The sequence below is a fragment of the Lissotriton helveticus genome, chromosome 10 (genome assembly GCF_964261635.1).
Source record: "Lissotriton helveticus chromosome 10, aLisHel1.1, whole genome shotgun sequence".
NCBI classification, from domain to species: Eukaryota; Metazoa; Chordata; class Amphibia; order Caudata; family Salamandridae; genus Lissotriton; species Lissotriton helveticus.
The window spans coordinates 237,228,136-237,241,134 of record NC_136071.1 but is presented as its reverse complement, the minus strand read 5'-3'; the positions used below and the strand labels follow the sequence as shown (position 1 = coordinate 237,241,134).

Genomic DNA, 12,999 nt, shown 5'->3' with positions numbered 1-12,999 from the left:
CAGGATGCAGTTCACTGCGAACAGCAAACAAGAAGCCTGTTAGAACTGTCAAGGGATCAGTAGCATGCTCTAAAAATAATGAAAATACAAAAGTGAGAAAGAAAGAAATAAGAGGGAAAAAAAGAAAAACTGAAGAACCTGGCACTGAAGCACACTTATTTCCAGGTTGATGTGCGTGTGATCAGAAAACTAGTCATCCACCAGTTCTGCTTCCCTTTATTTTCAGCCATTGGTTACAGTAGGGGGGTAAATTCTGATGTATTCGCAACAAGGATCATACATGATTCCCGCTTGCAGCGCTGGTTAGAAGTCCAGATGTGATCTTGCCCAACTTGATCTCAGATACACAGTATTTAAGTGCACACTTTTCAAAGGGCAACAGGAAATACACACTGAAAAATCCTGGGACAAACTCTTTAATGTACATGCTCTGGGCTTTACCATTCTATCCAATGCATAAACTGTCAAACATATAGAAGCCGGCTTCTGTAAATTTACTAGTAGATGGTAAATTTAGGCATTTGATCTGTAGTGATATCTAGTGGCAAGCTGGTGTGTGACGCACCTAGGATCGAGAAGGAGGACTGCAGTCTCTATCCTGGCCACACTAGTAATCAAAAGGTCCACTTCCACAAGGGGCCAGTGAGGAACCAATGTGGCTTAAACAAGGAAGATGACCGTAGCAGTCTGTTTTTGTAGCATCATAATGCCACAAAGCTTGGGTGCACACAGGAGCAGGGCATCACGAAAAGGCTCTTTCTGAGATGCCCAGTGGTCTCCTGCTCAACGTTTGGCCTAGATGTCTGTGGCTCTTAGATGTGTGGGGCAGCACATTGTGATTGGCATGAGGACATGCTGGAACCATCATCACTGTCAACAGCTGCCACCTGGACACTCCAGGCAAACCCAATGGGACTTACAGTCTTCTTGCTGTCCCTTTCTATGCGTCTCTGAGCAATGCCTCATTCGTCCAAGCCCTTAATTAATACCTGCATATGTAAACACAATCTTTGATCCGACAGTTTTCAATGACGGAAACAGGCAGCCACACATGATACATTTGGTGTGCAAACTCCTCCCAACGCCCTATCCATCTATCGGACCCTTCCCTCCAAAAATGACACACTCTCTCTTCCACTTAACCTCCAATGCGCCCTTGAAGCCCACAACCCATCCTATGCCACCGCCCTTATACACAATCAGGGCCTCACCAGAGCAAACACTCCACTGACAAGCAGTTTTTTCCAAAAATCTAAAAGGCATTGAGGCCAAGAAATCGTCAATAGCTGTACTCCACAAAAAATCGAGTAAAATAACACAATAAACAAGCAAACAAACAACTTTGAGGGGATGAAATGTACATACATAAGCGCAGGGCGAATGCTCGTACCCACAAACGTACATCTATTCTAGAGAAATTAGTGTGTACGAATGTTCTGAGTGTGGATTCTAACTTGAGTTCAACCTCTGCAGGGATCCATTCCGGGGTTACTCTTTGGCCTGGGGGTTGTTTCCACTTACAAGATACAGTCGTCGTGGCCAGTAGTCCAACTGGTTCAATTGGAACAAAGAAAGACTACAACTAACGAAGTGCAAGTGGTTGTTTAGTTAAAGTAATAGAACAATACCGTCAAACCACATGGTGTCAATGAGGCACAGGCAAGTTGGTGAGGTTTGAAGAGAGATAAGTAGTGTGCACAAAAACAAAACATTTGAAGATTATTTATTTAGTCCTTTACACTGGCAAATGGCTTTGAAATTATTTTTATAACGCGTTAATTTTACAATAACTCAGTGGTGCAACATAACATACATATTGTGATATGGAATGCTTTGTCAAGATTAGATGCTTGCACACAGATTCCAAACTCAGTAACTTAAACCTACGTGGTTTTCTTGTATTTTTTTTTCCGAATTACAAAATCTATTCGTTCCAGATGATTCTGGAAACATCATCTCATGGGATGAGGGACGCGTGCTATACCTATGACAATTTTAGCTGTCAATGACCTGTCATCGTTCAAAGCAGTTTTCATAAGGTACAAAAGTTAATTCAATCGCTAATTTGATAAGTGCAAACACCCTCCTTGCCACTAATGAGGTCTAATTTATTTCCCTATTAAATGAGAAATAAACGCCGCTCTCTGAAGTAAAATAATGGAACGGTGCGTCACGCCGCGGCTTCTGCTGACGAGCAAATATTCTCTATGAGAAGCGGGGAGTAAGGCTGGAATAACACAGCACGCGCACCCGGAGCGAGATCAGAAAGGGAGGAGAGAGAGGGGGTGATGGACAGAGAACGGATGGATGGTAAAAAAAACGAAGAGCAGATGAAGGAAGGGGGTCCGGTTTATGCAATACATGGGTACCTACACATGTGTATTGCTTTGCATAAGCGTGTATTATGTTTTGAAAGATATAGATATTCGTTAGTTCTGGTTAAAAATATACATATTACTTATAGTTACATTATTCTATGTTTAACATGTATATAAGTGACTGAATAAATAAGTAAATCTTTTATCATAACTATCTATAACTGCTTCACTATTGAACTACTAAAAAGAAAAACAAATACATTAATTTAAAGTACAACAACAATTGAAAGTCTGAGTTTATTAAATGCAACTTTAATCTACATATATTACCTTCCTTATGAAAATATATATATATATATATATATTTTTATATATACACACACACACCTTCCATGTACTTATGTATCTTTATATCTATTACTTTGCTTCTAATTCAGCATATCCAATGCACTACCTATATCTCACCCTATATCTCTAACAATATATCTTCTACCTCCATTCTGACTCATCTCAAACTTCATTCTATTACTCTCTCCAATGCACTACCCTATTTCTCACCCTATCCCGTTCTCAATATATCCTCTGCCTCTACTCTCTGACTCATCTCAAACCTCATTCTACTACTCTCTCCAATGCACTACCCAATGTTTCACCTTATACAGCTCTCAATATATCCTCTGCCTCCACTCTCTCATTCATCCCAAATCCCATACCACTACTATGATTCCCAAAATAACCCTTTCTTGATTCTTCCCTCCTCTACCCTTCCTTGCATCATCTCATACCTCTTTTACTATTCAGATCTCCCAAGCAAGCCTTTCTAAACCCATCCCTCTCACTCTTTCTCCTCCACCTCCCCTTTACTCATCCCAAACCCCCTCCTACTGATATGAAGTCCGTAAAAAAAAAAAAAATTCTAGACCATTCCATCTTCTATCCTTCACGATTCCTTTTCAATCCAAATAACAGCCTAACATGTCCACCACTCAAATTAATGTAATATTTCCCTATACTAATGCCCCACTAATCCTGTTTGGGTTCCAGAGTAGCATGCTACATGCCAAAATGAACTTCAACACCTCATCATGGGTAGCAAGTACTATATAAATGCAACCCCTTCCCTCTTCCATCCCTCCACTATCCTTCTCAATACAAATAACAGACTAACATATCCACCGCTCAACATCATTTCATATTTCACAATACTAATTCACCACTAATCATTTATGGGCTCTGAGGTAGTGTGCTACTCACCGAAAAAGTGATTCAATGCCTTGTCAGGGGTAGTAAGCGCTATATAAATGCAATTACAATTACAATTTTCACCTGCATGGTCAGTGTTGGACTCTCAGTAGCTAGCCCGGGCCTGATGAAAAAGCAGAGAGTTTGCTAAATGTGAGAAGCTATTCGAAGACTGATACCACATGGGGAAACATTGATTTTGAGCAGAAGAGGCAGCATCCACCAACCCTGAAGTTAGGAAGCTCAAAATGACAACTGAACGGATTCATAGGAACATTTGGATGGCGGCCTGCAATCGAAGGCAGGAGTACAATCAGACCTGAATTTTGCAGGGAAGAGGGGTAACAGGTCAACCAATGGAAGTGGGGTTAACATTTCAAACCAGGGGGAGGGCGGGGCTAACAGGTCAACCAACTAGGGCAGGGCTAACAGTTTAAACAATAGGGCGAGGTATCCCTTAGAACCAATATAATGCAATAAGAGTGATAAATTGTGCCTTTTATACATATAGGCCAAACCTGACTACAACAAACATGTTTTAGTGGCTTCAACAATGTTTATAAGCTGCAGACAGAAATCTTCAAAAAGGGGAATGAGCGTGACAACCAAAAATGAGCTTCTACAGATTTCAATACAAACAACTTTAGAACCAGTTTTCGCAAAGGTATGTTAAGATTACAATGCTTTGTAACAATGCTCAGAAAATTCCTTCTGTAAAAAGACAATAAGAACATAAGGTATTTTATATTACATCTTCAGAAAGACACCCCGGTCTCATCGTTAACCAAAGGTACGTTTTCAATCAGAGCTTTAGGGCGTTGCAACAAGTACTTGTTTGACGTTGCATGCATGCGCAGAGTTAATGCTTAGCACAGGGGTTTTTTAACCTTTTGACTTCTGTGCACTCCTACTTAATTATTACGGGAACCGGGTAACCCTCTAAATCATTTTTGGGGTCCCAGAACCCCCCACTGGGTCATTATTGTAAGATGGGGACCCTAGGTAAGCATTTTTGATGTTTGAAATCTACAAAGCAATACCAACAAATACAGAACCAGCATTTATCAAACAAATACACAAATGACTAAATATTGTATTTAATTCAGAAAGAAATAAAAAAGAATAAAAAATAAATTTTGAGGGGAAGGCTGGAGTTTTCCTAAATTCAATTGAGACCACTCATCATCTATACTATATTCTGTGTGTCGCATTTGCACTGCTCCTACAAATCAACCTGAGGATACTAACTTAATTTTTAGCCCCCAATTTCGCATTCCTTAACATTTATAGAACACTTTTTAAATTATTTTACATTTTGCTTTGCTTTTTTATTTATATAAACGTTATTATTCTGTTAATATTCTTTCATGTTCAAAGCAATTGCAGCCCCCCTGAGGAAACTTTGCGGACCCCCGGGGATCCCCATTCCGCAGGTTATAAACCACTGGGTTAGCATATCTGCTTTCTGAATATATGGCTGGCAAGTTTCAGGTTTGAACCCTAATGCATCTCACGTCCCTACTGAGCACACCGCAATCACAGCTTTCAACTGAGCTCTAACACTCTGTCGTTTTCACATCATATGCTACCTGATTTTAATGCTGACCTCAACTCTTAGCTTACTTACATTATCCAAGAAACTACACAGTGTTTGAGTAAAGTCTGTAAGTTTACAGAAAACAGGGATAGGTTAGGTCAATAGAGGTTTGCCAACCTATGTATTGCCATTATTTTGGCCTCACATTGCAGTACCATATATTGTACTGAATTGAAGTTGAAACTAAATACCTTCTAACGAGTTGCCAAAACATATTTTGCAAAAGGGTAGGTAGCATGCTACTCCTTGGAGTGCCCTAAATGGAGAAGTCCGTGTTTGTCGTGCGGCCTATAAGGGGAGTTTTTTTGATGTCATGCATGAGGACCAGAGTTATGCTCTTTATATGTTTTGCTGCCATGCCGCAGCATGAATTTGAAGAGAAAATAAGTGAGAGACAGGTTGCTTAAGCATTCTTTTCTCATTGATGGGTACAAGTGTGTGAGTGCAGTTTAGCCTATGTCTGAAGTGCTTTGGTGTGTGGATTGGCTGAAACTGTCATAAACAAGTGTATACCTGTGATACTCATGTATAGGAGAGAAGATTGATTATAGATGTAGTCACACAAGCCAATACCTGCCATGTGGTGGTCTGTGTATGTACACTTCGAATCACATTGAATGCGGGGCTAAGAAATTGTAGAGATGATTGGAGCTATTGTTACGTGGCTAGGTTAGGCCCGGGAAGAAACGCTCCCATTTGTGCATGCACACGTTTCTTAAGTTGCCTTCCTTCCTACACAATGACTTTTGACACACATTTGCTTGTGTGACAGTGCAGGATTAGTTTCTCTGAACCCACATTGCTTACAATTCCATCCATAAAATCCATAAAATCTTTATTTCGGTAAAAAATACCATAAAAGCGCAGATTTATAATTAACATAGTTTGTACATAGCAATTAATGATCACATTTCACCTAAAATTTAGAACAATAGATAAAATACAGTTAAAAACAGGGCAAAATTGTTAAATTAATTAAAAACAAACCGAAATTGGTCTTTTGACTCATAGGCCAGACTTAACCCTGATTGGTTAAAACTCTACGAATGCGCCACATAGCAGCCAAAAAATGCGAGACAGCAAAAACAATTGGTCCGGCGGTGTCAGTTTTATGATAGGCAGGGCAGAAAAAGAATACATGTGGCTCCGTTTCACTAACCTGTTCACAAAAAGGACAATTTTTCAGAGCAGACATTGTCCAGTTGCATGTAAAAGTTCGAAAGGGTAAAACTCCATGCCTTTATTACACAAACAATTTTCTGGCTGCAACAGGGTAGATTATATCTAAAAAACGTTCAAAGCAGTATGAGTCTTTAATCAACAAAAAGGTAGCAGTTCTAGAACCATTATTGGGATTACTCAGAGCCTTTCTCATATACTCAGCTCGATATATTTTAGTGAGCATATTGGCTGAGATCTCTTTGCAGCCCTGCTCTGGGTCAGAACATAGGACAGGAAGTCCCAGCCTAGGGCATTCCTTCTTAATGTAGGTGAGCCACGAAAATGTGGATATACTCGTACAGATTAGTATTTCTCTGAGCTCCTGCCTATTGTTAATCAGCTCTGGCGTAACCCATAGCCGGCGCCAATACCTTATTGGTTTTAAGGCTAGCTCCTCGGCAATTGGCGTGATCCCCATATCAAGTCTTAGTGGGAGCAACGGGGTACTAGGAGGGAGGCCAACAAATGCCGTAAAAAGTTGTTCTCCACCCTAGTGATTTGGGTTTGATTGCAATGACCCCATAGCTCACCACCATACATACTTGCGCCCCTGGCTTCTGATTAGTAGACCTCCAAAGGTGGGCCGAGAGGTTTTATCGATGACAGATTGGATAGTCTGAGGATCCCGCCCGATAGTTGAGCAAGTTTTAGTTGGGATTTAATTTGCTGGGGGCCCCACGACAAGCTCTCATTAATCGTGACCCAAGGTAAACAAAAGTGGTTACCCTTTCCAATCTTGCTTTGCCTAGAATAGGATTAGGTCTTGTGGTTCTAGGCGGGTTGAAGATCATAAATTTTGTTTTGAGTAAATTGATCTCCAAATCCCAGGCAGTACAAAATTCTGCAAATCCATCCAGTATTCGCTGAATGCCCATTGGAGATCTGGAAAGCAATAGGGTGTCATCGGCGAACATTATCGCCGGTACCCTATTCCCTGCCAGCTTGGGTGCATCGTTGTTCTGGACACCGTTTAGATGCGCGATTACCCCGTTGACATAGAGGCAAAACAGGGTTGGTGCAAGCACACAGCCCTGCCTTACCCCCCGGTCAACGGGGAATCTAGCTGTCAATTCGCCACTCCTCCCGCATCTAACTTGGGTGAAATTGGCCTCATGTAGCCTCATCAGGACTGAAAGGAGATGGGTAGGAATACCCAGCTCAAGAAGCACACTCCAGAGTTTGCCCCTGTGTACGAGATCAAAGGCAGAGCGAAGGTCGACGAACACCATATAGAGGCTGCCCCCCTCTATACACACCGTTTTCCAGTGCAAAAGCACTAGTCGAAAAATTTGGTCCACGGTGGAGGTGTTCTGCCTAAACCCTGCCTGATAAGGGCTGAGTATTGCAAACTCCTCTATCCAGTCCAATTCCACTTTGTATGTAAGTACACTATCACGATATATTGAAAATTTAGTACAAGGCCAGAAAACACATTGTGCAAATGTTGTTGTTTGTTATTCGTCCATGAGGCGACATGGCTATCACAAGAGAATAAACAATGTCAGCCTGGCTGAAGCCTCGACACAGAATCATGGATACTGTTATTATAAATACACATGCATTTCCGGTGTACAAATCAGAGGAGCACTCTGCTGTCATTGCGAGGTCGCTGATATCAGAGTTAAAGCCCAGCTGATTCCTGTTTCCCTCTGCGAGGAGGGATGTCCAACTTGTGCACAAGACGGGGCACCTGCACACACTTACCTTCAGGTAATGGGGAGTTAGATCATCCAGCAGGGGATTCTTGGCAGAATACCCGACTTAGGCACCCAGGTTAGGTAGCACATAGTAGGAGTACATTATAGCCAGTGCTTATATGCCAGCATATATACACACTATTTCAGCAGAATGGTTGAATCGTTTATCCTTTTCACTGTTCATATACTACTGATCACTTTTATCTGCTTCTGTCTATTAATCATTACAGTGCATATATTCTATACAAGAATCACATTGGTTCAATAAATATTGAAACAACAAACTAAAGGAGGAAATATCTTGAATATCATAAAGTGCATGTATTAGGTCTATCCGAGACCGGTAAGTAACGGCACCCAGGTAAATCGGGGCTCACCTTACATTTGTCTTAGACTTGTGTGAGATTAAAGAAGAGTTTTATGGATATATGCGTGTGTGTGTGTGTGTGTGTGTGTGTGTGTATATATATATATATATATATATATATATATATATATATATTTGGCTCCTCCCCCACAGGTACCACCTGTGGCTTGCTTTATCATTGAACCCTCACTCACGGACTCGACGTGCTTGTAAGAGGAGGTCTGTGATAACTGTGAGTGAAGGCAGGGGATCTTGGCGGGATAAAATAACCTCCGAAACCTAAAAAGTTATTTAATGGCGTAGGTTTAAGGGCTAGATTAAAAGTATGAAAAGTGACACTATATTAGCAAATAATGGTCCCAAGTGTCTAATTGGTCGACATATGTCAGTAACAAACTGCCCGAAAGGTGAATTGGCTTTCTTCTGGGGGTTCATTCCAAATAGCAATTTGTTATGGTACGTATCAATGTTTTGTGACTGAAATCAAGTTGCAAAACATTTAAGTTACTAACTAAGTTACTAACTCTAGAGTAGGGGTGCTAACTTTTACAAAGGGAAAGGGATCCTTCCACTTTGTAAATGTAAAAAAGTAAAAACTACATGTGTTGGGAAGTTGGGGGTGGTCCACCAGAAAACTGCCAGCTCTCAAACAAACAAAAAAGTAAACCCTACTTTTTAAATGTAGCTCAGTTTCCTTTAAGGAAACTGGGCCACATTTCAAAAGAAAAAAAATACTTTACTTCAAAAGCGATCACAGTCTTGGGCGTCTGTTGTCTCCGGGATGGCCAACCATTCGTAGGGAAACGCTATTTGTGACCTACTTCATGAATGCTGATCAGGTAGATAGATTTCCGACCCACTATGGTTCAGAATTTTGTTAACCAACCTATTTATACACAGGTCGGTTTGCTAAATTCTTTTCCAGTCGCAAAAAGGCAGAGCGCAATCGGCAACCACTTTTGGTGAATGGGAATTTCATACACCAGGCCCATAAATCACTTTGCGTATTTTGCGCAAGCCTATCTTGTACTGTGACAATACACATTTAGAATAATGTCACAGTGCCTTAAGTCACAGGCTGGGACTTCACAACACTATAATTACACATGTCACTCCTCCCCAGTGTACCAACCAGGATTCCGTTTTATGACTGTCTGTTTACCCACACAAACATCCGCATAGATTGCGATTATCAATTGAGCTTTCATAACATAAAATTATGAATTTTACACCCATTATTTTAACTTGCATTTGATTTTCATTTTTGGCGTGTGCTATATGTATTTACCTCAAGGTGAAAGGCCAACATAATAGTTGCAGAAGATTTTGATCTTTTTTAGCCATGGCTCAAGCCACACTCAAACCCCCTGCTCGAGCCCCTATTGCACGCAGGCTCATAAATCCCATAATTTGTTTATGCACGCCAACGGTTGGATGCCCTACAGAATACTTTGAGGTTTTCTTTGGCGTCCATCTCCAATACAGCACAGCATACATCAGCTGGAAAACTGTGTGTCATGGAAGCTGCAGCATCCCTGGCTGATGCACGACAGTGGGGGCTGAGGCCCTTTTAGTCCAATGGGCGTTGCACACCTGCTGGAAAATCTTGCGAGGCAGACGCATTCTCACAAAAGCTTCCAGTGGATAGCTCATTACTATAATAGTGTGATTTCCAATTCTTTGAGTCATAAGTGGGGGAACAAAAGTGGAAACATGTTCTTGTCCTGTTCAAACTGGTAATTGACAGTCAATGGAATAGCCAGAAAATTAAAATACCTCAGACTTTGAGCTATACACCAAATGTCATCAGGTAAGTGAATCAAGTAAGCCCTACCCACCATATAATCCTCCTTGCGTCCACCTATCTATCCATTCTTCAAGCCCTTCACCCATCCATTCATCTATCTTTTAATGCTTCCGTCCATTTATCCTTTCACCATTCCACCCATCCATCATCATTCTATCCATCCACTCTTTCATCATTAGTCTTCCATCCATCCATCCATCCACTCACTTTTCCAACATTCATCAAGAAATGTATGTATCCATCCGTTTCCATCCATCCACCATTTCACCTTCTGTTTATCAATCCACCAACCATCCATCCATCAATGTATCCAACATTTCATCATTCTATCTATTCTTGCTTTAAACCACCCATGCAAATATAGTTTACCCATTTATCCATCAAGTTGTTCACCCTTGCATCTATCATTTCATCATTTTGTCTTTTCCTACACACTGTTTATTCCTTCTTTTCATAGGTTCTTCCTTTCACTCTTCCTTTCTGCCACCTCTTTCTCTCTTTTTCTCATAATTTCTTCTTTTGGGCATCCTTTACTATGCACCCCTCACCTCAGGTATGATTTTCGCTTACTTTGTTTTTAAGAACTGTTTCTGCAGAGAAGCAAGCAGAACAGGCTCACAAATAACTAATCAGTGTTTTTATTGTCAACAACACCCCAGATTAAGCTAGTAAAGCTGCTGACAGTTGTTAGGAGCACTATAATATGGTGCCAGTTCTTTGGGCCCACTTTGATTTGGTGGTTTCATAATGGATTTTTGGTCTACATCCTATTGTTATGAATCGCTTAACTTCATAACCGGATTGGTTTCTCTGGATCCATAACTGATGTCTCACTATTATATCCTTAAGGTATCTTTTGATCCCCACCATTACTGTGACTCAGACTGAACTGGTATTGGTTCCGACAACCAGTTAGCACGTTAAGTGACACCCACCACAACTATTGTCAGCTTTACTTTAGAAATGCTCCCTACTCATTCTGCTCAACCAGAAGTACTATGTAATCTCTATCTTTAGCCAAACGTATAAGGTCAACTGGTGAGGGCATAGCAAACGAGCAGAGGCAGACTTAGAAAAGATGCAAGGCTAACCCACCATTTCAGACTCACCTATTAAAGAGAAAAGTGAACCTATCATGAACAAAAAACAATGATGAAGAACTTCGGTGCCAAGCATGATGTGGTCCAGACTAAAATACTGATCTAACACAAGCAGGAATTTAAAAGTACTTCCAAACCTTACTTTGAGAGTGAGGGTCAGTTATCTGGGAGATTCTACCCTTCTTCTAATGAAAACGCAGGAAACATCCAAATCCAAGAATCATGAATTACAAAGAGAAGTCTGCAATTTGAGATCTCCTACAAAGAGCGAATCTGTGCTTATTTGGCATACTAGATGAAGCAGAAGATAAAGGAACCAATTGAGATGAATGACTGTAATTCTGGAATCACAACATGCTTAGCATTTCCTTTGCTAGACTCTTTGAGGTCGAGAGGGTGCACTGGGGTTCTAACTACAAGATCCAAATCTCTATAACCTTGAAAAGCCTAATTATTCTATCTTGTGTGTTTTCAACATACAGCGATGGTTTCAACACATATAAGCTTAAATTGGATGGTGTAAAGAATAGTACTGCCCATGATTAGGAAATATCAAAATTCAAAAAAGCTTCTGGTAAGTAGGAAAAGACTCAGAGATGAACATATTCAACTTGTTTTTGTAGAATGGTTGCAACAGAAATCAGAAAGGAAATATACTTAAATATCTCAAAATCTGATATGGGCAGCTGAAGTCCACTGCCCTATTTTTTTTTTTTTTAAGACCTTTATTATTCAAAGTGCATGGTACACAGCATTCAGCTTACAACCCACCATGTCTTTAACTGTATAAGCATCAGCAGATGAACACAGCATCAAGGCCGACAACCCTGAGGTTCGGTGGCGTAAATCGTTCCATGTCAGCACTTCACAATCATCAAAACATTTAGTAATACGGAGGTATAGGCCCGTAAGGTTTTCTCTTTTTTACGTAAATCCGTAGTTACAGAACTATGGTAGCACTCATCAATTTCGTCAGATGGATAGTGTCCCGCTCCTGAAGTCCACTGCCCTATGATGATTACGCATTTGAAATGGTATATATGTAATCTACACAGTATTCCTTGTCACATTCTAAGCCCCCATTTAGACTGTTTATCATGCTATACTCGTGTGTAGTAGGTGATGGGTTACAGCCAACAAAGATGTCAACATGATATTATGCTACGTTAATCTAACAGCTGTTCCAAATTAATATCAATAATTATATGAGACAGATATTTAGTAAATCATGTTGCTTAGTATTTGCACGTTACTATGATTCCATTACACAGATTTAGTGCACCGGCGTGTGCTCTCCCTACACAGTTACACCAGAAAATACTATCTGCGAGTATTAGAGCTAATCAGCTCGTGTGCTCACAGGCAACTACTGTTATTGATGTTACTTCTAAAGTCTTCAATTCCCAATGGTCAATTGAGCTGAGAGCTGAGTTTCCGGTGTTCCACATAGCGCCAGCAGTTTTGCTGTGGGGGTGGGTAGAAGGAAGAGGAGGTGGGCGATGGAAAGAAATACTCTCAAAGTGTACTCTCAAAGTGTTATCTATAACATATATTTTGGGGGCTGGCCCAGGACAAATTCTGGTCCTCTAACCAAAGAGTGACATTAAACTGCTTTCATTAAAAAGAAATGGATGGAATCATCTGGTCAAA

General features: G+C 40.6%; 1 protein-coding gene across 1 annotated transcript in view; it reads right to left on the bottom strand.

Moving 5' to 3' along the window:
• PEMT (phosphatidylethanolamine N-methyltransferase) overlaps window positions 1–12,999 on the bottom strand; it is a 1,176,780-nt gene that overhangs the window by 819,575 nt on the left and 344,206 nt on the right. The window lies entirely within an intron of this gene.